This window comes from Apodemus sylvaticus, chromosome 23 (genome assembly GCF_947179515.1).
Source record: "Apodemus sylvaticus chromosome 23, mApoSyl1.1, whole genome shotgun sequence".
Taxonomy (NCBI): domain Eukaryota; kingdom Metazoa; phylum Chordata; class Mammalia; order Rodentia; family Muridae; genus Apodemus; species Apodemus sylvaticus.
Genome location: NC_067494.1, coordinates 36,882,952 through 36,909,296, shown reverse-complemented (window position 1 = coordinate 36,909,296; position 26,345 = coordinate 36,882,952). Strand labels below are relative to the sequence as shown.

Sequence of the window (26,345 nt, the reverse complement as noted above, 5' to 3'; positions counted from 1 at the left end):
GATTCTGAGGTTTGTCTGTGTGATTACCTGTAGCAATATCTTGTTACTTTTACTATTTTACTTACACAGTTGGCCAGTATTGGGTCAAGTAAACTATAATTCCTTTATTTACTTAGTTATGGATACTTAAGTTAGTTTTCAACTTCTGGTTAGCAAAAATAAAGTGTCCACGTTTGCAAACAAGTCTGAACACACATGCATTCTTCTGTTTCTTCTGGACAAGCATCTGGAGAACCGGCTGGGTTATCAAAGATATTTCAGGTTCTAACAGACTGTCAAACTCTTCTACGTGATTAAACCATCTTGTATTTCCACAGTTAGTGTGTGAGCATTTGGACAGCTGTAGGTCTTTGTCAGTAACTGGTATGCACAATCATTTTGGTTTTAATTATTCTGGAAGGTGTAGGTGGTAACTCCATTTTTAATTCATTTCCCACAGATGGATAATCTTTCCCTATACTCATTCGACAGGGCTTCTGTTGTAACATGTCTCTGCATATCTTCCAGCCATTTTCAACAGTAGCTTATGTATTTTCTCATTAAATTAAACAATTAGAAGATCTTTGCATATTCTGTATATTCTATGATTATGCAGCATGGCTATCACATGTTTATATTCTCTTCAAGTGTTTTATCCTGAGATATAGCATGTCATTTTATCTTCTTACTATCTTTTTTTAAAAGATTTATTTATTGTTATATATAAGTACACTGTAGCTGTCTTGAGATAGACCGGATGAGGGTGTCAGATCCCATTATAGATGGTTGCTGGGATTTCAACTCAGGACCTTCAGAAGAGCAGTCAGTGCTTTTAACTGTGGGGCCATTTCTCCAGCCTCATCTTCTTACTGTCTTTTTAGAAGATCTCAAGTTTGATAAAATGGCCTGCATTTTATGCCAGTTTTGCAGGTTTAGGTTTTATATTTGGATCTGTGACCCATTGCAAGCTAATTTTGTCTTGTTCCTTTTTGTTTGTGTTGAGATAGGGTCTTCACGTAGCCCAGGATAGCTTTGAGCTCTAATATACTCAAGGATGGCCTTGAACTTCCGTTCTGGGGTGACAGTGCACACCGTTTCACTCAGTGATATATGGTGGCAGAGACTGACAGGGGCGTTGAGATGTTCAGGCAGGTGCTCTACCAACTGAGCTGCATGCCAGGTCCCAGCTTTGTTAATTCAGACAGACCAAAATTCAAAAATGGTTTATAGTTATCTGATTGTTCCAGCAATAATAATGATAATAATAATAATAATAGTAACAATAACAATAATAATAGTAATTATTATTATTATTGAAAATATTCTTTATCTACTGAGATATTTTTGCATTTATCAAAAATCAGCTGGTCAAATATGTATGTTTATTTCTGTACAAGGTTCTGTTGATCTGTTTGTCTGTCTTTATATCATGCCATGCTCTTTTGAATACGCAAGCTGTCTGGCAAGGTTTCAACCACGGGTACTGTTCTGAGAGCTTTGTATAGATGTGTTATGATTTTCTGAATCTTTTAAGAACAGTGTCAAAGTTCTTCCTGAGGAACAGTCTTTTCTCTTCTTTAATTCTTTTTCTTTTTCTTGCCTTATTGCATTGGCTCAGATCACTAGCAAACTTACAGTAGGAGTAATGGGATAAGATACCTTAGTTTTGTTCCCAACTATAGGTATATATTTAACATGTCACCATACACGTGATGTTAATTGTAACCTTTTTGGTATTGAGCCTTTTATTAAGGCGACATTTCTTCCTATTGCTTGTGTGCCTGTACATATTTTGTTTGCTGGGTATTAATCATGACTGTGTTGTGAATTTCTGGAAAGTGGACACTTATAGCTGTTGACCCAATAACATTGATTCCTTCCACTTTTTCCTGTTACTACAGTGATTTATTTAAAAAAAATATTAAGCATGAGATACAGTCTACATAGTCATAATGTTTTAGATGCACTGCAGAATTTAGTTTGTCAAGAATTTTTGAACCATACGAGTTGCCTACAATTGTTCCTTTCTTATAATGCTGAGTCAGGTTTCAGTATCAAGGTCTCATTGTTTGCATTTTTAAAAATTGAAGATTATTTCTTTTACCTCCTGAAACAGGTTTTTTTGTAAGCTTGCTTCAGTGTATTTGATGTTCATTATGTTTTTATACGTATATGTACAAGGTCCTGTGAGTGTGAGTATGAGTGTGTGTGTGTGTGTGTGTGTGTTTAGGCCAGGTACTGTTCTTCATGGTATGGTCCATGTTTTGAGAAAAGGCATCTCTTCAGTCAGGCTAAATTGGATGGATAGTGACCCCTGAGGCTGGGATTGCAAGCACCTGCCACTCTGTCCATGTTTTTTTCCATGGGTTTAGGAAGCAGAGCTCAGGTCCTTAAGCATACACAGCAAGCACTTTAGACTGAACCAACCCTACTGCCTTGTTGCTGATCATATTTCTCCAAAGACATAGAAAGAAATTTGGACATTCACCTAAGCAATTTCCTGGAGTGTCAATCTATATTCACAAGTACAAATACTTTGTAATATCTATAGGTTTTATTCATTCACAAGGTGTAATTCCATGCCTTACCCTAAAGCCAACGTAGACATTTAGGGTGTCAGAACAATTATTTCTAAGTACCACTTATTTGTGTACCTCAGTTCTGGTTAAGAGATACATTATAGCCTAGGATATGACTCACTGAGCCATCATAAACAAGAACTTTTCACATTACATCATAAATTAGAATGTCCTCCAACTAAATATCTGAACATTTACTGTCAGTGTAGCAACTGATAGTCTTAAGAGATTATGTCAGTTCCCAGATGCATTAGACTCCTCCTTGTAGCTGAGTTTCTAAGGATCCTTGAAAACGGAGCTTCTTCTTTCTTGGGGGTTGTTGAGACCAATTTCATCTTCTTTCATTTTCTCCAGTCTTCCTCTTCTCCAGAGTCTAATGAGCTGTGACGTGACTAAAAGGAAGGTAAACAGCCAACATGAAAGAAAATAGCTAGGCTTTCAAATTAGGCACAGATTGGAAAATTGTGTTTCAAAACCACTGAAAACAGTCATTTCTTAGATTTCCATTTCTTTGATGCACACAGATTTTGGTCAGCTTCTAGTCTTCACTCTTTCTTACTTCCTTTTGTTATGGCTTAGACAAGCACATATGAATAAAGATGAGGAATCGGATCTGAATATTGAAACTCAGAACAATAGAACTGAAAGTCAGCTCGAACCAATTTATTCTGAATTAGTGTCATGAAAGGCATATTGCTGTGTGTAAACTATGTATTCTATTTGTGCTAAAAAATGCATGAATCAAAACCACCATTGGCTTCTTCTTTTTTTTTTTTTTAAAGATTTATTTATTTATTATATGTAAGTACACTGTAGCTGTCTTACACTCCGAGCAGAGGGAGTCAGATCTCTTTATGATGGTTGTGAGCCACCATGTGGTTGCTGGGATTTGAACTCAGGACCTTCCAAAGAGCAGTGGGTGCTCTTAACCAACAAGCCATCTCTAGAGCCCACCATTGGCCTCTTCTATTAGGAGGCAGTTAAGACAAATATTTATATTCTGATTGGAACTTTTAGAGACTAAGGAATGATGATAGGACCTGGAAAAGCTGAGACTTTTCTTTCTAGAAGGACCATGCTTGTGTTACACCTGTGGAGTGTGGGGCAGACCCCAAGCAGTTGATTCCAGCAGTGAGATTGGCCCAGTTCGACCTTGCTAAACCTGAAGGGTCATTTCCCAAAGCCAGCTGCTGCTTTTTGAGGCTGTTTAAGATATAAATACAATTTTTTTTTCTTTTTGTATCACAGCTGAGTTTTGTGCTTTTCACATACTGATTAAAAATAAGACTCAGACCATTCTCTGACAAAGCTTGGGAAGTAATCCCTCTGCTGACCAGAGAGAAGCCTGGAGCTAAAGGGTGGGACCTGAGGGGGGGGCAGGAGGAGCAAGTTCTGTTTCCTTTTTATAGAAAATGCTTCAGAATGAGAGTGGAGGCAATGTTTTTGCACAAATAAATTCAAAGAATGTTTAGTTGGCACGGTTTTTATTTTATTTTATTTTTGAGTCATTAGATGAGAAGCAGACGGAGGGGATGTTAAATCCTGTCAAATATGAACTGCTATGGACCCTGAGTATGTGCGTAAATATTTAACTAGGAAAACAATCACACGCGCAGGCTTCTCGGGAGTAACCTGGGAAACAGGAAGCCACAAATTATAGGTCTGAAATTTGCCACGCACGGTTAGCGAGCTCAGCGAAGTAGAACCAAATGAGGAGACTGAGGGTTTTATAAATAGCTCATGATTTCGGGCTGAGGAGAGAAGGGGAAGGCTTAGGAGGGGAGTTCGTGTATTCCATTCCAGTTCCAGTCCGTACATTCAATCATAGGCAGAGTATTTAGACATACTCTTACATTTCACGAGGATCCATCGCAGACACATGCAGGGAGAAGTGGTGGGAATCATTATTTATCTTCAGTTAGAGTCTAAAGCTAGGTGATGGGGCAAAGTTAGGTCTGTTGATTCATCCTGGAAAATGAAGGAGGTGACTTGTCTTATTCACACACACACACACACACACACACACGGACACACGGACACACGGACACACACACGGACACACACAAGCACACATACACATAAGTACACCCTCACACGCATGCGCGCACACACACACACACACATTCACTGCTAACACTCTGGTGTTGGACGTGTTCATAGATTGCAGGTGGTGAGGGAGAATTTTGTCTCTGGGTTGGAGGGAAGGACATGGGTGCCACCAAATGCATTTTATACGTAAACCATGTGCTGTTACGTGGCACTCTGTGACTGAAGGTGGAAATGAGGCAGACTGTGCATCATCCATGGCTTCTCTTCTGGAGGGGAAGAGTCAAATGCTCCATTTCCTTCTTCTTATTTCCAAGTTTAATTTCGGGTTCACCAAAACAGTGTTCTGTGATTATCTTCTGTACTCCCCCTTGCATCATCAAGCTATCAAGCTGTGGCCTTCGTACAGTGACATGCGTGAGCCACGCACGTTGGTATATGTTTATGGAACCCATGTGGCCACCAAGAAAGGATAATTCTCGTTGTGCTCATTACTGTCACCTGTGTCAGACCAGTGCTCTGAATTTTTCTCTACTCAGTAGTCCTGAAGGGCTCAGAGTCTCCTGCTGTTATCATCTCAGAACATGTGCTCTTAGGTGTCTGGTTTTTTGACTCACCGTGTGTAAAGGCAACCTAAGTTATCAGTCGCCTGTGTTATCAATAGTAGCGTCTTTCCACTTTTCACCGTGTTCCTTTATACAAACCCATCACATTATGTCTTTCTCTTGATGGACATTTTCTTGCATCTAGTGTCAGGGTATTTAAAATAACACAGGGTATTAAAAATAACATACATACATGTATACACACACACACACACACACCTGCCTATACATTTTTCCAAGTTGAGAATTAATGTTAACGATCGCAGTCCATAACTGTATGGACAGTGATATGCATACATAAAGACAATATTAATTTGCTTAATGTTGTTTCTTTCCCTCCCTCCGTCCTTCCCTCCTTCCCTCCCTCCCTCTTTTCCTTCTTCCCTTCCTACCATGGCCTTCTCTTCCTTCTCCTTTCCTCTGCTTAGTTGAGGGTCTGAACCCAGGATATTGAGTACGTGAGGTAAATGCTCTACTTACTGAGCTTCATGCCCCAATCCTTATTGACATATTTTATGTTCTCGTCTTTTATTTGTGAACTGGCTGTGTCTCTGGAACAATTCTGAATGGAGATGCTCTGTGGTAAGGCTGCATTCCCTGGTAGGTACTATTGCTGGCTCAGTGGGTGAATGGCCAGTTGCACATAATTCACTACAATGTGGGACGAAGTTTTAGTGACGTTATTTTTCAGGAAGTCTCCCAGTTCATAATTTTTTGTGAGACTATTACATTTTTTATTTTATCACAAATGAGTGTTGAATTTTATCAAATGCTTCTTTTGCATCTACTGAGGTGGTCCTAAAATTATTTTCTTTTTTCTTTATCAGTGGGCAAAATTGGACTAATATTTTTTATAGGTTATACCTGAATTCTGGAATATATTACCTTTTAGACATATCACGGGATTTAACTTGATGATATTATAAGATTTTGTGTGTGTGTGTGTGTGTTAGCATCTATTAGGGTTATCTGCTTATAGTATTATTTTCTTACAATTCCTCTCCTGATTTTGGTAACAGAGTTTCTTAGTTAACGTGACACAGCTCAGAGTTATCCCAGGGAGTCTCATTTAGGGGATTGTCTTGATCACATTGGCTTTCGATCATATCTCTGGGACATTTTCTCAATGAATTCTAACTATGTTGGAGGCAAAGTCAACTGTGGGTCACACCATCCTTAGGCAGACATCCTGAACTGTATAAGGAAGCTAGTTACACACAGGGTAAGGAGCAATCTACCACAGTGTCTGCATCAAATTTCTGCCCATTTGAGTCTCAGCTCACTTGCATATCCATAAAATTGCTCTCAGTCCTCCCATAGTATCTCTTGACATGAGTCTTTAAATTAGTCCAAATATTTCCATACAGACTTTCCCAATGGCAAGCTGTGAGGGGCTGCCATCCCATCTGTAGCAGAAGGGGACAGATTACAGAACAGGCTCCTCTAATCTAAAGGAAAGAGATCCCAGAGGGCTGCAAGGATGGAAGATGTAGTTTGATTCTGCCACCAAGCTCAGGTGAGGCTGCTCTCAAGAAATGGAGAGGTGCTAGGCCCATAATCCATGGTTTTCTTTATTTTTATTAATTGTATTATTTAGAAGAAATGGTGTCATAACAAATATTGGCTTTGTTCCTCTTCTGTGATGTTACAAAACACTTCATGTAAGGTAGAGCTAGGTGCTTCCTAAGGAAGTTCCTTTTTTATTTGTGCACAGTGACATGAGAGTTGTGTCCCCAGAAGCCACATTGCTCTATGTTTAATAGGCTGTCTCTGCATTCATATGAAAACATGCAATACTGTACACCAGACAATTCATTAGATGCTGCACTTATAACTCCTAGCCTTTATGAGTGAAAGGCATTGGAAGGCGTCTTCTCTCTCTCTCTCTCTCTCTCTCTCTCTCTCTCTCTCTCTCTTGTTCTCCTAGCAGAACCCACACCTCCAAACTGCTCACCAACTCATCCCCATGTTCAGATGGAATTCACCACAAAGGCACAGCAGGTTTTACTAGTTCATGTGGCGTGATGAATGAAGCAGCAACTAAGACCTGGGTTCAAATCTATATTTAAAACCCTTTCTTTTTAAAAATTTATATTTTACTTATTCACTTTACATCCCACTTCCTGACCCCCTCCAGGTCGCCCCCTCCCACAAGCCTCCCCCCTTTCCCTTCTCCTCTGAGCCAGTTGGGACCCCGCCCCCTGCTCCCCCTTCCCCTCCTCCCAGAATCCCTCCACCCTGGCACATCCAGTCTCCGTGAGGCTAGGCACATCCTCTCCCACTGAGGCCAGACAAGGCAGCCCAGCTAGAAGAACATATCCCATGTACAGACATCAGCTTTGGAATAAAAGTTTCCCCTCTGCAGTTGTTCAGGACCCACGTGAAGACCAAGCTATACATCTGCTACATATGTGCGGAGAGGTAGGTCCAGCCTGTGTATGTTCTTTGTAAGCCACCCCCCCCCCTTTTCTGTTTTTTTTTTTTTTTTTTTTGAGACAGGGTTTCTCTGTATAGCCCTGGCTGTCCTGGAACTCACTCTGTAGACCAGGCTGGCCTCGAACTCATAAATCCACCTGCCTCTGCCTCCCAAGTGCTGGGATTAAAGGCGTGCACCACCACTGCCCAGCTCGTAAAGTCCTTTCTTAACTCTAAAACAGACCAAAACAAAAGTAGGCTTTGCTGGAGAAGGACCATATTCTTTCGGGATGTCTGAGATGGAGAAGAACCCTGCCCTACCCTCTCTTCTCCATGAAACTTAAATTGTTGGAAGGGGAAGAGAGTTTGCAAATATAAAGATGGATTAAACAGTAAACAGTTAAAATTGAGCCCTCGACCAAGTCTCTTGGGAAGGATTTAATCAAATCCATCTCACCTTTTGGGCTTCCACCTTGTTCTCATCTTTTCCTGCAGTTGATTACTTCTGCCTTACATGCCTTCCCTCTCCGATGTACAATTATTTTTGAACTATGAATGACAGCCTGCAAATGCCTTTTGCCTTTTCAGCGGTGGGATCCTTGTGGGGAGGGTTTGTTTGCTTGCCTCTTGTTGCTATTTGTTAATGAGTAGTAGAGAAGGTTTCTGTGGGAAGATAGCTCAATATGCACAGTCTCACAGTGTGTCAGCAAGCACCTCAGCTCTCCCTCCAAAGGGTGTAAGAGTTGGTGCGTTCTGAGCCAAGAAAGAGTGATTGTCATCTGAGAAGATAGATTCAGTTTGCCCAGGATGATACATCCCATAACAGAATAACATAAATCAATACATTTAACAAATGCATTGGTGGAGACATCAAGCAGGGGGGAACAGCAAACTAGCGAGAAGTTTTCAAGAGGTTTTAGATGCTGCCTGGTGACAGCCTTAGCTTTTGGGTTGTTAGAAATTAATATATGCCAAAGGTTTTACCTAATGGCAGGAAGGATGCTAGGTAAGATACAAAGGCAGGTAATCAATAACTATTAAGACTTATTGGCTCAAGATGATTTTGCCAATATTCAGCTGGATTAGATCCTGGAAGGATTTTCTAATCATCTAATCAGTAAGCAGAATATTCAACATAGGTGTGTCCTTTTCAGGCTGACAGCTCATAGTACAGCACTTTAGCACAGAAAAATAGCTTCCCTCAGTCAGACATGCTTTTTCGTCTGTTTTGATGTGTGTTTGCAGCGGAGAGTGTGGTTTAGGCTGTAGGGGTGATGTGGTGCAGAGCGTCAGAACTGTAGCGCGGCTTCATTACCAGGGAGCACATGCGCACATGCACAGGAATCTGGAGCCAGGACACTGGCCTTAGTTTTAGTTCCTTTAAAAGTAAATGATGGGTAAAAGCAAAATAAATGAGCCACCTCAGTGGGTATCCTCTCTCCTAGTGTTATATCATCAAAATTGCAGAGACTTAGCAGGCAGAGAAAAGAGAAAAACTCAGTGATAAGATGCTAACCATGTCTATGGTGACGACGTGACAGCACACGACACTGCTGCTTTCAAGTTCCGAACAGGAATTAGAAAGATTTCCTAGTCTTGGCTTGAGACAATACTGATATTGAAGGTGGTCTAGGCATTTGGGTGCTGCAGAGTTATAAACAGGAAAAGAAAAGATTAAAAAAAGAAATAAATGATTAAGCCCCTACTAAGGGTCCAATGCTAACAGGGTAAATTCATGGGAATGATATCTCCCAGTCTTTAGAAACACTGTTTCATATTAAATATATTAGGATTCACTATTACATTGATTAATTTCTCTTTATAGATGAGGAAGCTGAGATTTGGGGTGAATAACAATTGTCCCAAAGTCTCTCAGAGAGCTTGAGGCAGCGGGGTCTGGAGTACCCACAGTCCCTGGTCCATATTGAGTGGTCACAACCAAATGAGACAGATAAAGGGCAGACGAAAGAGGAAGTGGGGAGTGTGGTTTAGTCTCTTCTTGAAAATGATGGCGTGACCCAGATTTCTGATGGGAATATGTAATGGTTGCAGACTTCAGAGCTGTGACCATTTTAGTTACTGGATTCAGGAGATCTTAACTCAACAGAGGCTTGTCACCAGCCAAAACCCAGGATAGGCTGGGGTCAGTGTCTAGACATGGGAGTAAGGTTTGCCTGGATGATTTCCACAGGGAACCAAGTGTCATGGAGTCTTATTCATTGGGAAGTTATCTTTGTTACATGTATGCACACGCCAGCCAGCCAGCAATTCAGAAAAACTGCCAACACACAAATAGAGATGTATTGACGATGACGACAGGGAGCCACAAGTCATGCTTATCCCAAGCCACATACCCTAAAGCCCTCATGTGGAACTTGCTACGGAGGGCGTTTGTCTCCTCTGCAAATTGAGGGGAAGATAAAAGGAAGCCTTTGGTGGAGTCACAGAAATCAGTAAAAAGAAAAGGAAAGGAAAAGAAAAAATATTTCAGAGATCTCAACATCAATTCAGAGCAAGGGTGTTTCACAGGAATTACTTTTATAATATGTCCAAGCAAGTAAGGGAGGTTTTTAATGTTGAACCACAGCCATGTATAGGAATGAACTTCAGGCTGCTGGTCCTCCCAGGTAGAAGATAGACAGCACCTTATGACATAGGCAGCTGTTCAACGCTGACATGAAAATGTCATTGCTTACAGCGATAGGAGACCGGCTATCTAGCATACTCGGTGGTGTGTACTGACAAAGTCTCAACAACCTGGCATATTGTCAGTTAGCTATGATCCCATTTCCTAACCACAGCCCTACTGGGATAGGAGAGGCAGTTTGGTATGATGAGGAGTTGGGGGGAAAAGGCTAACTACTCCAAACCTCAGCCAGGGAAAGAGACTCTGGGAGACGCTATCTGCTCCAGAGTGTGGCTTTATATCTGAGAAGTAAATGTAACAGGGGACCGAGAGCCTTCAGGGCAACATTTGCAGATCCCTTTGAAGAGTCTGTACCCCTATTTCACCCTTACCACTGTGGTTCCAATCAGGTCTTACTACTTGGGATCTCAGATGAGATACTCTTGGAGAAGGTGGACCTAGGCTATTCCTTCACGGGATGCTCTCACCACGACTATACAAATGTCCACCAACACATTCACAAAGCATAGTCTCTGGCCCCAGTCCCAGTAGAGACCATTGTAATAACACCTAACTGCTATTCCAGTGTGTGTGTGTGTGTCTGTGTCTGTCTGTCTCGGGGATAATCACACGGACAGCCTTTTGTTTCAGTTCCTTGTGCTTCTGCCATACTACAACTGTACTAAAAGTGTCAGGATGTCCCATAAAAATGCAAAAGACGCCTGACACACCAAAGGAGAAAAAAAAAATAGAAGGGGACTTAGATAATTTGCAGAATGCAGAGAGGGATTTTACAGGATGCACGGCTTCTCAGAGACATTGTACATTGAACCAAAGAGGAGTGTTTTTCTTCTGAGAACAGAAATGTTGAGCGAAGTTTTGCAGGGCCCTTCCACACCTCTTCAGAAGCTGCAAGTGTAAACTGAAGCCATCGAAGTTGAATTGCCTGTGGGCTACACATAGCCTTTCATCACCAGAGATACTAGAACACTCCTGTGCCATATATATATTCACTTTAGTTATTTATAAGTGATTTATAAGTAGGTGAGGCTGCCATTCCCTAGTCAATCAGGTATAGATTTCAACGACAGTGGCCAGCCTCCTATTATGATGCCACTTATATGATTTTGTATGTCAGAAACCTAACTTCTTCTGTGCTCTTTATAATGAAAGGGACCTTACAGGCTCTTCAATGCATCAGGCAAACCATGAACTATTTTATGAAAAACAGATGTCTAAAATATAAAGATCAAAATATAAAAAGAGCCATGGAGCAATAGTATATGATGGTCAGTTCTGTCATCTTGATGCAGCCTAGAATGGCCTAGGATGACCCTCAGTGAGGGGTTTTATAAATAACGTTGGAATGTTGGCCAGTCTGTGGGGATTTGTCTTGATTGCCCTAATGGCTATGGTAAGGCTAAGCCTGACAGTGGGTGGAGTCTTGGACTGTCTAAGAGTAGATAGAGAAAGCTAGCTGTGCACTGAACACGTGTGTGCATTGGTTTCTCTCCTCTGTTTTCTGTGGGTTTGACAGGACTGGCCGTTTCAAGTTCCTGCTGTCTCAGCTTTCTTGCATGGAGCGCCTGTAACTTGGAATTGTGAGCTCAAACCAATCCTCTCTTCCCTGGCTTACTCTATGCCACGGATTTTATATCTCAGCAGCAGAAATGCAATTAGAGCAATGTGTTGCTTTATTAACATATCCAGTAGCATAAGCAGGTAGGAAGCCTAATATCTTTAAGGTATTGGCATGTATCCAAAGTGGCAATGGAGGTCCCAGGAGTTGTCATGGGAAATAAATATGGATTACGGTGCATGGCTTGTGGCCAGCATATCCAGCTGAAGATGTTAAATTTATGTTAGAGACTAGTGACAGAGAAGACATATTCTTCATCCAAATGTATAGACCTCGATTCTGCTCACAGGTACTTTGGAGATAGCAGTGAACCCAATATTAAGGACCTCTGGAATATAATTACATATGCAAGATTATGAGTATGACTTATGCAAATTTTAAGAGCATGTATGTGTATATATACATAATATATGCATGTAATATACATATATAAATAAGTGAATATATATTTACATATATATAAAACCTTAAACATAATTATGCATATTTATTTTCTCTTAGAAATTCCATCCATTCATTTATTTATAGTTTTAAAAACACTTTGTAATTATTATATATATATTGTGTGTGTGGCTGGATGGGTAGGTATGGATGGACACATGCTATGGTGCCCTGTAGAGGTTAGAGTGTACTTCTTGGGGTCAGTTCTCTCCTTCTACCTTCACATGGGTTCTGGGTTTATTAAACTTAGTTCATCAGGAGTCACATTTAACCTAATCTAATGATCTAATATTTATGCCAATAAAGGCACTGGAGGCGGGAACTGAGGTAAAAAAAAAAACCCTGCTAGCTCAGCGAGGTAATTTTATTCTCTGAACCATATACAAAATATCTACTTATGCGCCTGATTCTACAATTAAACTGCCAGCTCTTTAGAAACCTCTTTCTCTCCAAGTCATTCCACTGAGCTAGTCTACCTTTCTCTTGAGCACCTCCAAACCTAAGAGGGTTCCTTAGCTCTCTTTCCTCGAAGATGTTTCGCCTGTGTCCTGTTAGCTGCTTCTCTGTTGTTCTTGAAAGCCCAAAGGGTGAAACACTATCGCTTCCCTGGAGCTTTTCCTGTGAAGGCCCTTCCAAGCCGAAGGGGAACCAAAAAAGAACCAAATGTCCAATTGCCATAAGAGAAGTCTCTAGCTCCTCCCTTGCCTCCTTGGCAGGCTAAACCTGTCACGGTCATGCCAGGTCAGTAGGGGGCGAACCATCTCACCATTGCGGTGTGGAAGCTCTAGGCCATTCAGCTGACTGCTTGGGTCACAGAGCAAAGAAAGCCCACAAACCTCTCCCAAGCAATTTGCCATAGGCAAGGAACTTTCCATTCTTTAGCATTCTTATCTTTGGAGGCCTTTAGAGGCACACCAAACTGCATCTCTATAGGACACACCTAATAGCATCTGACTAATGCAAAATCTTTCCAAGTTTGTATATTTTGCTAATAGTTAGGTTTTCTATGTACAATAATTATCCTGTAACAATCAGGTTTCATGGAAATAATATTTACCAGCTGAGCCAGCTCAGCTGTACTCATTTATATCATTGCTTATAACCTGGCTTGCTTAGGAAAAGATTTGAGGCAGCTTCCATAAATACTTTAGACAGTATAAGAAAATTACGAGTGGAGAAAAAGAACAGATGAACATAAAAATGAGGAGACATTCTGAAATGAATTAATATGTGAAGTTTACATGGAATGATTCTGTGCTTTTACTGAAAGAGGATTGAATTCTGATTCTAGCTAGGCATGGTGGCTCACACCCTTAATCTCAGCACTTGGGAGCCCAGGGCAGGATAATCAGGAGTTCAAGGCTACTCTTGGCTACAGAGAGAGTTGGAGGCCAGCCTTAGATCCCCGAGATCCCATCTCAATACTAAACATTTTCTTTCCCTATGTTTTTTTTAAGATTCTGGTGTCTAAGACTTTAAATGTCAAGGGTAAGAAATAATTTGCTATAGACTCTTCATGATCACATCAATCAAGTAAGAAAATGTCTGTTTCGCTGCTGAAAACTACAGGGAAGTTTATTCCACCTGTCTTGGTCAGGTTGGGATGAAATATCAAAACACTTTAGAGGGCGCCTTCTTGCACAGTGTACTGTTTCTCACTGATTGTGAGGTTGGGAAGGGACACTGGCACAGCTGGGCTCTCCTGAGTGTTCTCTTCCTGGCTTGTAGATATCTGTCTTTTAGCTAGGTTGTGATATGTGCTTCAACACCCAATTTGGTTGGTAATGATTTTCTGTGCAATGAAATCCACAGTGCTTTTGTTGTCATGGGGCTGAGTCCTCCAACCTCTCAGTACCAAGCAAAGACATATATATTTCTGTGGGCCTTAAGATGTCTTTTTTTTTTGAGGGGGGGTGGTGCGAGGCTGGAGAGATAGCTCAGCGGTTAAGAACACTGACTACTCTTCCTGCTCTTCCGGAGGTCCTGAGTTCAAATCCCAGCAACCACATGGTGGCTCATAACCATGCATAATGAGATCTGATGCCCTCTTCTGGTGTGTCCGAAGATAGTTACAGTGTACTCACATATAATAAATAGATAAATCTTTGGGCCGGAGTGAGTGGGGCCAAAGCAAGAAGAAAAAAAAAATAAAGATGTCTTTTGGGACTTTAAGGAATTTATTTACTTAGTTTTTCAATGTTACCTGCCTGGCTGCACTTAACCTTTGAAATAAATATTAGTGATTCTTACTTTGATATAGATTAATGTGAACCCACAATGAGAGCACTCCTCATTGGATTCTGCATGTAGTTTCAAAGACCACATTCTTCCATGGGATCTGCATCTGGGATAGAGAGTAATAGCTATGTCTTTAAAAATGGTTCATAAATAATGTTGTTCACAACTGAGCATTTGGGTTGAGAAGCAGCCGGTTGGATTTAATGTTCCTGGCAAGGACTGGAATGTGGCTAATTCTTATGCTGCAGATTAAAGAAAACACTCCAGCAGTCTGGAGAACAGGAAACTCAGAAGCACATTTAAAAAACACCACACTCATGTTTCAGGGTTGGAGGGGTGCCTGGATCATGTCTCGGGTGCTGGAAACTCTCACACTCCTTGGAATACAGCTCAGATTTCTGGTTGCTCTTATTGTTTGGCCCCAGGAGATGACCCCTAAAATGTAGACATCACTGCCATATCAGTGACTTCCTGTATTCCTGTCAGTTCTTATAGTACATGCTGAGGAGGGCAAGACCCAGATAAAGGAGGACCAGCATGTTTCTTACGATGTAGCAGAGACCATAGCTTTCCAAGTTTGTAGGCAGTAGGGGTATGTACTCTTCTGGAAAGATTTCAATCTCAATTCCAGGGATGTGCTGTTACCACAGGGCCCTGAGAGAGCTAGTGCCTCAAGATTGCACCTGCAAAAAGAGCCCTACTTGGAGCTCTTTGGGACATGGGTTTGTTCATAGGTGAACTGCACAAGTCTACAGCCACACACTGATACAATGTGAATGTTCTTTCCATGTATATTATTCTGCTGGTGTCAGGAGTTGAGCCTTTAGGAGATGGGTTAGTCATCATGAAATTCATGAATGTGCTAATGCTGTTCTAGAGATGGGTTTGATGTCTCAGATGTGGGCTTATGATTAAAAAAAGATGAGTCTGGCTTTATTATTCCTGTCTTGAGTCAGTCTCTCTCTCTCTCTCTCTCTCTCTCTCTCTCTCTCTCTCTCTGTGTGTGTGTGTGTGTATAGTGTTGTTCTGCATTGTTATGACTAAAATCTCATGCCACTTCTGGAACTTTCCAGCTTCCAGAATTTATGAGACAAACAAACTTCTATTGTTTACAAATTCCCCAGCCTGTGGTATTTTGTCATAGCACCAACAGACTGAGGAGCCCATATGCTCCACACTTGGTTCAATGATTTTTTTTAGCCTGGGAGACTGATATAGCTGAAATAATGCTTATTTCAATGATAACCTGTTCAGCACAATGAAATATTTTAGCTATAATTGGTAGGACGTTTTGTACCTGCCCAAAGATAATTAACTGTGAAATACATTCTTTGGTAAGTAGCTGAGTTAACTTGCTTTATGAATTTATTGATTATAAACCAGTTACACGTGGAGCAGAGTCTAACAGAGAGGATGGCTTTGGGCTTGGAAGGGTAGCTTTGTGCTTTCTCTTTATGGTTAAGTGTCAAGGCCATTTCATCAAACCAATTCCTTGCTCATAACCATTGATTTTATGGTTTATGTGACCAAATATCCAACTATAACCTTTTATCTATATTATGTTATCGCCCGAAAGGAGTGCTTACTGATTATGTAAGAGAATAATAAGTTATTAAGGAACATGAAATGTCTGACTCTGCCAAGCTCATGGGAAATTGAAGATTTATATGTCACACACACGTATAATTTGGTACTTTTATATTTATTATTTGGTTTTGCTTTTGTTTCTGTGTTTAAGACAAGGTCTCATTATGTAGCCTACCCTGACCTGGAACTCATCTGTATCCTGGGCTTTGAACACAGCAATCCTGGGATTACCGGAGTGAACCATTATTCTTGACTGGATTTTTAGTTAGGAGGGGTTATATTTTGCTTGCTTAGTAAAGGAGAGCACATTTTTCAGTAAATACCTTTGTGCACGTTCATGCATACATGACTGTGTGCGCATGAGCATTTCTGAGGATCAAAAATAGGACCCTACAGTCGTGAGGCAAGTGTTCATGTGTAGCACGACGGAGCTACAGTTTAGCCTTAATGTTTATATTTGAATTAGTTGAGGAATACTTCCTGAGGCTTAGTGAGGCATCGTGACTAGTAATACTTTTTTGTTTAACTTATTTTTGTGTTTTGGACTTTGCTATGTGTTTCAATGTGTGGTAGAGAAACAGTCGTTCTTTCATGGGAAGGAACACAGAGCACCGACCATGCCCCTTCTTTACCTTCTTGGGGCACAAAAATACCTGACAAAATGAAGGAAGAAACGGTTGATTTGGGCTGGTGGTTTGGGGTCCAGCTCATCATGGTATGGAAGGCACAGGGATAGGAGCCAGAGGTGGCTGGTCATGTTGTGCCCACAGTCAGGGGGCAGAGAAATGAGTGTTGAGTCTCTTCACACAGTCTGGGATCTCAGCCTGTGGCAGGGCACTCTCCACATGCAGAGCAGGTCTACCTGCCTCAGTTAAGCCTGTTTGGAGACATCCTCACAGGTAGATGGCCTCCGATGTTTTCTCCGACAGACACAATTAGCCATCATGGGAGAAATGCCCTCCACCCCGCAAAGGGCGTTTGGAATGAAAGGCCAATGAAATGCTCGTGAGTCTACATGGCACTAGTTGCCTATAACTCTTAGAGAAATGGGTCTTAATGTTTTAAAAACTGAGCTAACCAATGAATTTGAGAAACCACTGAAGACAAAATTTGACTTTTGGAAAAAAAAAGTCACTTAGAATGCTCACAATTTTCAAGAGAGAGAAAAAGAACAAAACAGGCAAAAAAATTAAAAAATAAAAAATTAAAAAAAATTTAAAAAAAGCCAGACTACTTCTCCTGACTGAACGCATGCTCCACAGACTAAGGGGCAGTTGCCCACCTCTTGCTGGTTATACCAGGCAGGGCAGCCTTCTTCAGTTTCACCTCCTGCTGTACTGGGGCAGGCAAACAATTAAAACAAAACAAAACAAAACAAAACAAAAAGCAAAACAAAAAACAGGAGCTGGAGAGATGGCTCAGTGGTTAAGAACACTGACTGCTCTTTTAGAGGTCCTGGGTTCAATTCCCAGAGACCACAAGTTGGCTCACAACCTTCTGTAATGGGATCGGAAGCCCTCTTCCCGTGTGCCTGAAGACAGTGACAGTACTTACATATATAAAATCTTGTGCCAGGTGATGGTGGTGCACGCCTTTAATTCTAGCACTTGGGAGGCAGAGGCAGGCAGATTTCTGAGTTCAAGGCCAGCCTGGTCTACAGAGTGAGTTCCAGGATAGTCAGGGCTATACAGAGAAAGTCCGTCTCAAAAAAACAAACAAAATCTTGAAAAAAAAAAACAAGTCACTTCTGGGGCATGGGTCCTACTATAGGAGTGAACAGCAGTGATCATGTGGGCTGTTTGCAGTGGCATGCTGCATCTCTGATTCTGGGCATGCACACATATGTAACACTGGTATTAGCACGCGTCATATGGTATCTTTCTCTCCTGCAAGAAGGGGATATGAACGGTTCTTGTTTTTTTTTTTTTTTTTTTTTTTTAAAGAAGAAGTGTTGCTTTCCTTTTCTTTTGCCTTATTTGGGTGTGAGTCATTTTTAGCTGGGCATAGTCTTGTATGAATAAATAAATATGTCCTCTTGGTTAGGGAATACAACAGTGACTCTGCTGCCTCTTGTCTCCTGAGCAGCTTGGGAAGTTAATGTTAAGCCTCTGGCTTGAAATCATTTGACAATATTAAGTTGTTCTTTATAAACCAAGTGGAAAGGGCATTTTTTAACAGGAAAATTTAAAAACTGTTAAGTCAAGGAGTGTATATAGGAAAGCTCTTTATAACAGACTCTAGTGTGTTCCGAAAACTTTTGTCTTAGATGAAAATTTAATCGTTCTTTAAAACTGTGTTGGAGAGCCAGGCTTTGTAATCCCAGTTCCTAGGAGGCAGAAGGATTATAAATTGGAGACTTGGATACTGTATTAGTCATGGTGCTCTAGAGTCACAGAACGTATGGGCAGTGTCTACATAGTAAGGGAATTTGTTGATGACTTAGTCTGTAGTCCAACTCCCGACAATGGTCAGCAGCAGCTGCGGATGGAAGTCCAAGGATCTAGCAGTTGCTCAGTCCCACAACACAAACAGAAGAAGAGAGAATGAGAGAATCTTCCTTCTTCCAATGTCCTTAAGTAGGTCTTCAGCAGAAGCTCCACACCTTTAATCCCAGTTGACCTTGAACTCAGAGATCTCCCAGTCTTAATCTTCTGGAATTCATAGCTACTATGTTTCAAGATGTCCAAGCCAAGATCCAGGTCAGAAACTTGTATTTCCCAGCCTCCAGATTAGGATTGCAGGTGAGCCTTCCAATTCTGGATTGTAGTTCATTCCAGATAGAGTCAAGTCAACCAGGAAGAACCATGACAGATGCTAAATGAACACAAGGCCAAACTAGGCTACAGACTCTTTAAACAAGAACTCCCTCCCCCAACCTTCAAAAGTAAAAATGGAGTCATAGGACCCAAATCCTGGATTTTTGTTTTTTAACCAATAGTAGATTCTTAATTCAATTTCTTCCCTCTGTCACTTACATAGCGCTTTCCTAAAAAAGGTGGGACTTTTCACTAATGACATTCTTGAGAGAGCCCACTCAAGTGTCTATCATTCTTGAGATAGCCCACTCATTGAACCACAAAGATACTACTGGTTTCCGCTTTCAAGAGTATTTCTGGGTTTCTTGTATTGGCTCCAAAACACTGAAAATGAACACATGGGCTGTCACTTTCCTCTGCACTATGGCCCTTCCTTTCAACAGCTTAGGTAAGAATGGATTCCTCTCAGAACATTGCTCTTCATAGCGTACCACCCTAAGCCCCATGATTGCTGAATAAGGCTTGTACAGTGTCTCGTCTCTGTTCCGATGACAGTATCCAGATATGACTGGTCAAACAGCTCAAGGACCAGCCATAAGCCCCACCCACTCAGACAGCTAAGGTTAAGCATTGGAGACACAAGTCTTATATACAGTCTAACTCTGCTGTGCCGCACACTTCCACAGGGTGTAGAAGAAACCAAGATGGCCATTCACAATGTCATCATCATCAAGTGTCACATACACTTAGGCCAGAATCACTGGAGAACTTTTTTTTTCTCTTCTGAATATTGGTACACGGCACTCAAGAATCTCTGCCCTGAGAGACTCTAGAGCTACGGATATTCAGATACATGAGATCGGGCTAAAGAACGGGGCAGCCAGACTGTGCAGTGTGTGTCTGTAGCTCCCTGTCTTCTTCACCCTCTCTTCACTTGGAAGCCCTGTCCTGTCCTTCCTTCCTTACATGGCATGGCTAGCTGGCGGGTCAGGCTAGCAGGAACGTTCCTTTCTTTCTTTTCTCTCATGTGTTTCTTTCTTCTTAACAAATACATGCAGAGAATTCACAGAGTGGTAAGACTGTTGGTTTCATCATCATTTTCTTCCTCCCCCTTCCTCCCCCTTCCTCCCCCTTCCTCCCCCTTCCTCCCCCTTCCTCCCCCTTCCTCCCCCTTCCTCCCCCTTCCTCCCCCTTCCTCCCCTCCTCCTCCTCCTCCTCCCCCTTCTTCTTCTTCTTGAAGATTTATTTATTTAGTACAAGTAAGTACACTGTTGCTGTCTTCAGACACTCCAGAAGAGGGCATCAGATCTCATTACAGATGGTTGTGAGCCACCATGTGGTTGCTGGGATTTGAACTCAGGACCTCTGGAAGAGCAGGAAGAGCAGTCAGTGCTCTTAACCACTGAGCCATCTCTCCAGCCTGTATCTTTATATAGTGACTATTTAGAAAGCTATCATTCTGAATAGCGGCAAGGAAGAAAACCTTTGTCGAGGCTTGCCAAACTGCAGTGAAGACAAGCGATTGCTAAACATGGGTATAGGTGGGGTTGCCTCTTGGGGCAGAAAATCTTTGGTGAAGGCTGGGCCAGATTGGAAGACTCAGAGACTCAGAGGCATGGCCAGTTACACGGCATGGAGTCTGAGAAGCGTGGGAAGAAGGGCTACATGTCTCTGCCCTGTAGTTTAGACAAGCCCACATGTGGTGGATGAATTAAAGGCCCTTATGGAAACTGGTGTTGGAAGCGGAGCCAAGGGACCTTGGCCACAGGGTAAGCAAGCCAGGAAGTCTGGCAGCCTGGGAAGAGTCAGGGGTTCCTCATGCAGAGGTCACTGGCCCACATTCTCCTCTGTTTTCCTCTTTAGAGGCAAAGGGGAAATATGACTCACTGTGTCAAAATGTCCAAATAGTCATCAGAAAGGAATTGGGTGCATGCACATATGTATATGCATGTGTGCATAGGAGTGCATGCACATGTATGTATGTGTATGAAGAAGGTTAGGGAATCACATGGGCAATCATTCTTGAGCAGTAGTTGTAGCATATCCAGCACTCAGAATGCAAACACACAAGTGATTTGATCGCCAGAACAAACATCTTGCTATTGTTTCTGTTACCACTGCTGTTCTGGTAAGATTCTTTTAGTCTACGTGTGTGTGTGTGTGTGTGTGTGTGTGTGAGGGTGTGTGAACATATGTGTAGAGGTCAGAGGTCAACCTTGGGTTGATCATTCTTCAGGTATCTTCCACCTTGCTTTTTTGAGACAGGATCTCTCTCTGTCCTGGAATTCCTAAGTAGACTAGACTAGAGAGTCAGGGGTCCCCAGAGAGCCAACAGCCCCTGCCAGCTCAGATCTGGAATTACAAACATACAATCACCAAGCCTGGCATCTCCCCCACTCCCTGCTATGTGTTCTAAGCAGAGAGCTCATACCCTTATGCTTATTTGCAAGGCAAATACTTTCCTGACTGAATCATCTCCCTGTTCCCACCTCCCCCCTTTTCTATTTGTCTTCTACTTAATTTCAATTTGATTTTATATAAGACAATAAAATGGATTTGTTCCTATTTTGTGTTTAGAAGGAAAAAACTATTTTTCAGGCTACTTTTGGAAAAGGTTAAATGATACCTGGAGGGTTTAAACTTGAGAAAAGTGTTAAAGGTAATTGCATCTTAAAGTTGTATTTTTAATGAACAGCAACAACAAAAAACTTGAGCAATAATAAATTTTTTTTTAATTTAGAAAGATTGCGAGAATAACTAATACCCCTTGAGGAGGTTAATATATTATTGAAAGTAGTAATTTTAACAGTTTTAAACTCACATTCAAAGATAAAATTGGACTAATTTTCAAAAGACATCAGTCTTCATTTCTTAGGAAATCACAGTGATTAAATTAGCTGTAGGCAGCCTCTCATTATTTGAAGATAATAGGAGTGTGTTGAGGCTTGGAGGGGAAAGAAGAATGACTATATCCAAGCAAGGGCTTCATAGTTGAAACGTCTCCCACCTGTCTCTCTTGGAGCAATTTATAAATTCAAGGCATAACCCCCCATTGCAGCTTCTTTTTACTGTGTTTGGCTTAAAAATCCAACTCAAGTAAAAGGGCTAGAATGCTTTTCTTAGAATTGGAACAAAGAATTTTTTCTTTTAATGGAGTGCATAATATGCCAAATTCTAAGGAAAATCCTGTTATGTGCGAAGAACTCTGAATATTGAAAAGGCAGTTCAATCCCTTCCTTGGATGTATTTCAGGGCCCTGTCCTGACTTCTCTATGAAATTGGACACTGGACAAGGACAGTAATGTCACGCTCATTACTCGGGGCCTTTTAAATTACTCTTTCACTTTGAAATGAGCTATTGAAATTGCAGAGCGTTAAGGACATTGCACATGGATGAGAAACTAAATGGATCCTTGTCTGTCGTGTCAGCAGAGGCCTTCTGAGATCCTAAAGTAGTTTTCATCAGTGAAAAAGAACACCCATCTTCTTCAAGAGCTTTCCGAACCGAGAAGGAAGAAGACAGCATTCAGTGTCTAGTCAGCCTATGCAACAGCCACAGTTTCTTCTTCCTGGAGGTGGCCAGGACCCTAGCCATCCCGGATGGGAGCCTACTGGTGTTCTGCCCGGCTAGACTGTCGGCCTGGAGACACATACTCTTGACTGTGACTCAAGTCATAGGCATGCCTTTCCAGACCTTCCCTGACTCGAGCCTGAACTAATCAGAAGAATCACAAGGAACACAGTCAAAGGAGAAGAAGAAGAATGATTTAGTTTAGCATGTTAAAAAAATCCTTGCAGAGTTGCTGATGGTTATCTTGAAATGCTGTTCCTTCTGTTTAGGGAAGGAGGAAGATGTGATATAAAGTCTTTCCAGGGAAGAAGTGGAGATGTGAGATTTTTATGTGCACCAAATGCGAAGACAAGAACATGAAGGGAAACTGATAACAGCAGTTGATACAGCTAATATGCATATATTTTTTTTTTCAAGAAAGGGTTTCTCTGTGTAGCCCTGGCTATTCTGGAACTTCCTCTATAGACCAGGCTGGCCCCCAAGCTCAGAAATCCACCTGCCTCTGCCTTGCAAATGCTGGGATTAAAGGTGTGTCCCACCACTGCCTGGTGCTAATATGCATCTTATAACAGCACCCATTGATTTGGATGTTGTTTCTAGTTTAACCATGACCATTTCAAAAGGCAGCTAGAAACTCTTCATCTAAAGAATGGTGTCACGCTGCTCTGCAATTTAACACAAGGGAACAAGAGCTTCAAACACAACCTCTGCACAATGGAGAGAGGAGGGAAAATGTGTTAGACTTATCTTGCATGAAAATAGAAGGTGTCCTGCTTTGGGGTGATAGGTATGTCCTGTCTGTATTTGAATTTTGGCCCCAGAAGCAGTTTTACTGCTTATATGAGTATGCATACAATTCCATTCAAACAGAAAAGATCATTTAAAAATACCCACCTCAGTGGAATGGAGGTACAAGTCAAGCACACTTATCCATGTCAAAAGAATCTTATTAATTAGAAACGGACCCTGTTTTACTTTATAGGAGGTAATTATTTAATGCAACTGTGACTAAAACAAAAATGTTTATTGTGTAATTTTGAAATGTATATAAAGAAGGTAAATATCCTAACCCACGAGTCCAAATGTTTGATCTAGGTCTAATTGTGAGGAAACATCTAGGCAAATCCAGCCGGAGGGATAGAGCAACCCACACCAAAGCGATATTGTAGACATGGAATGGTACAGTTGACTCTATAATAGCCATGCTTTCTATACCCAAGGATTCAGCCAGAAACAGAATTGCACCTGCATAGGATGAGGAACTTTCTTGTTCTTATTTCTTATGCAAGGCAATGTAGTATCTTCTTATGAAGCATTCATATTGCATTATCTATAGTACAGAGGTCTGAAGCCCACTGGGAGGGTGTTATATGCTTCATTCTATGCAAGATACTGGGGCATCCTTGACTGTGGTTATCTACAGGCTTCTGAAAATAGCTACCTGATAGATATTAAAAATATATCACATATAAAGTAAGGACTGATCTTTGACTGGAGCCTGGATTTAAGATGAAATGCAACCAATTCTCTAGACCAGACATTATTGAGATAGGGAAATTAGGGTTATATAGATTTTTAAGAAGAATAATCTAGATTCTAAACAAATATGTAGTTTAGACAATGGGTGGATTGTAATTACTAATTTGAAACACGTTTCCATTGGCAAGATTCGAGGAACATGGTTGGAAGTTGTAAACTCACGAGCACATCTTTTCCTTTCTTTTAAAAATATGCACGAATGTTTTGTCTCCGTGTAGGTAAATACACCAATAGACTGGAGTACCAGAAGGAGGCAGTAGATTCCCTAGAATTAGAGGTATAGAAGGTTGTCAGCTACCGTGTGGGTGCTGGGAACTGAACCAGGATCCTCTGCAAGAAGAGGAAGTCCTTGTAACTGCTGAGTCATCTATCTGCTCGATGTGCACATTTTCAGAACATGTGAAAGTAGAGACACGCCTGTGTGTCTCTGTATGCAAAGGCCAAGAACACACTTTCCATTATAGCACTGAGCACTTAGCTTTGGGGATCTGAGATTTCTCTCCCAGGTCACCACTCCCAGCTTCCTTCAGAGGAGATGAAGCTAAACAGCTAGTTCTCTGGGAGAGGCCCTGGGCCACTCCCCACTGACAAACCTAAGTCTCTTGTTACCTGTTCTCAGGTTGATATGCACGATTCTGATTTCCTCGTAAGTAGTTCAAAATCTAATAACATCCTTTGTTGTTTTGTCTTGTATAGCTCAGAGGCAGCAGACCTGGACTGAGGGACTTCATAACATTTTGGTATGTAATCCATAACTCTCTGGAGATAGCTAGTTCTCTTTCTTTCTTTCTTTCTTTCTTTCTTTCTTTCTTTCTTTCTTTCTTTCTTTCTTTCTTTCTTTCTTTCTTTCTTTCTTTCTTTCTTTCTTATTTTCTATATTCTTTGCTTACATTCCAAATGATTTCCCCTTTCCCAGTTCCCTTTTGAGTGACATTTATAACCTAAAAATCCCGCTCAGTATTTTGTTATTCTAACTGATGTGCCAAATCAGAATAAAGTAAGCCTGCCTGTTCCCAGGCTGATATGAAGAGGAATGATCAGAGTATTAGCAAATTTGCAATTCTCTTTTACCTTTGGATTTCACCTGAAATGAATGCTGGGCAGTGATTATTTTACAAGGGACAATTTGTTTATTTATTTATGGGTTAACTTTTTGGAGGTTAATTATTTTATTATCCTCTCAGTCTGAGTGGCGCTTACCACTAAGCTTACCAGATAAGCACCATAGGATCATGTCATGAGATAATTCAATTTTGTGAACAACTGTGAGATTAGATGCCCAGATCCAAGTTGGATGCTCTACAAATGGGTGTTTATTATTATAAATTTATTAATAATTAAGATGAAATGAAACACATAAAAATAAAAGTATAATGATTTAAAAATATTTTTATAGAAATATCTTTAGAATTTAACCCTAATGACCTATCCAAGATTCTATGACTAAAGGTATACATATTTTTGCTATTCCTTGAACTTTTGATTCATAAAGTGACTTAAGAAAGATTATATATTTTAGCTCTCAGTTGTATCATACAATACCTTATTGGTTTATTTATCTTTTAAAAGGTGAACCATAATTCTAAGCTTGTGGGTAAATGCAAGGGATTTATTACTTTAGAGTGCAATATCTCTGTGGATAAAGTTAAAGTTGTTTGTGGTAATTGTTTAGAATATATTCATCTATTAATTTAACACTCTTACTTTTTTGAGAGCCAGGAAATGATAATATTCGGGAGTCTCTCAAGTATGTGGTTTCTACCATTTCCAGTTACATGGGCTACCATGTTTGAAGCAACACATGATCTTTTTAGTGGAAATCTCCTTTTAATTTGTAGTAACTAAAGCCCGTGGTGGGGCTGAGTACAGATCAGTGATGTGTAGGCCAATGTTGGTGCATAGCTCAGGTGCTCAGATGGCTTCAAATACATATTCTTAGCATTTTGACATGTGTATAAGAAATGGGCATTTAAAGAACATTTATTATATATGTATATATGTATGTGTTTGCATGGGTGTCATGTACATGTAGGTTCCTGTGGAGGCAGAAGAGGGCATCAGATCCCTAGGAACTGAAGTTACAAGTAGTTATCAGTTGCCTGTGCAGTTGTGTGCTGGGAACTGACCCTGGGTTCTCTGCAAGAGCATCATTTGATCTTAACTATTGAGCCATGCCTTTAGCCCCATATAAATTATTTTTTTTTAAAAGATTTATTTATTTATTATATGTAAGTACACTGTAGCTGTCTTCAGACACCAGAAAAGGGTGTCAGATCTCTTGACAGATGGTTGTGAGCCACCATGTGGGTGCTGGGATTTGAACT

The 26,345-nt window shown here is 40.9% G+C and overlaps 1 protein-coding gene across 4 annotated transcripts in view; it reads left to right on the top strand.

Annotated features, from left to right (window-relative positions):
• The window catches only part of Ipcef1 (interaction protein for cytohesin exchange factors 1), a 152,403-nt gene that overhangs the window by 16,216 nt on the left and 109,842 nt on the right, over positions 1–26,345 (top strand). For all 4 annotated transcript variants that reach the window (XM_052169904.1, XM_052169903.1, XM_052169902.1 and 1 more), the window contains exon 2: positions 24,718–24,761. The gene's annotated coding sequence lies outside the window, so the exon portion shown is untranslated. The remainder of the gene's footprint in view (positions 1–24,717; positions 24,762–26,345) is intronic.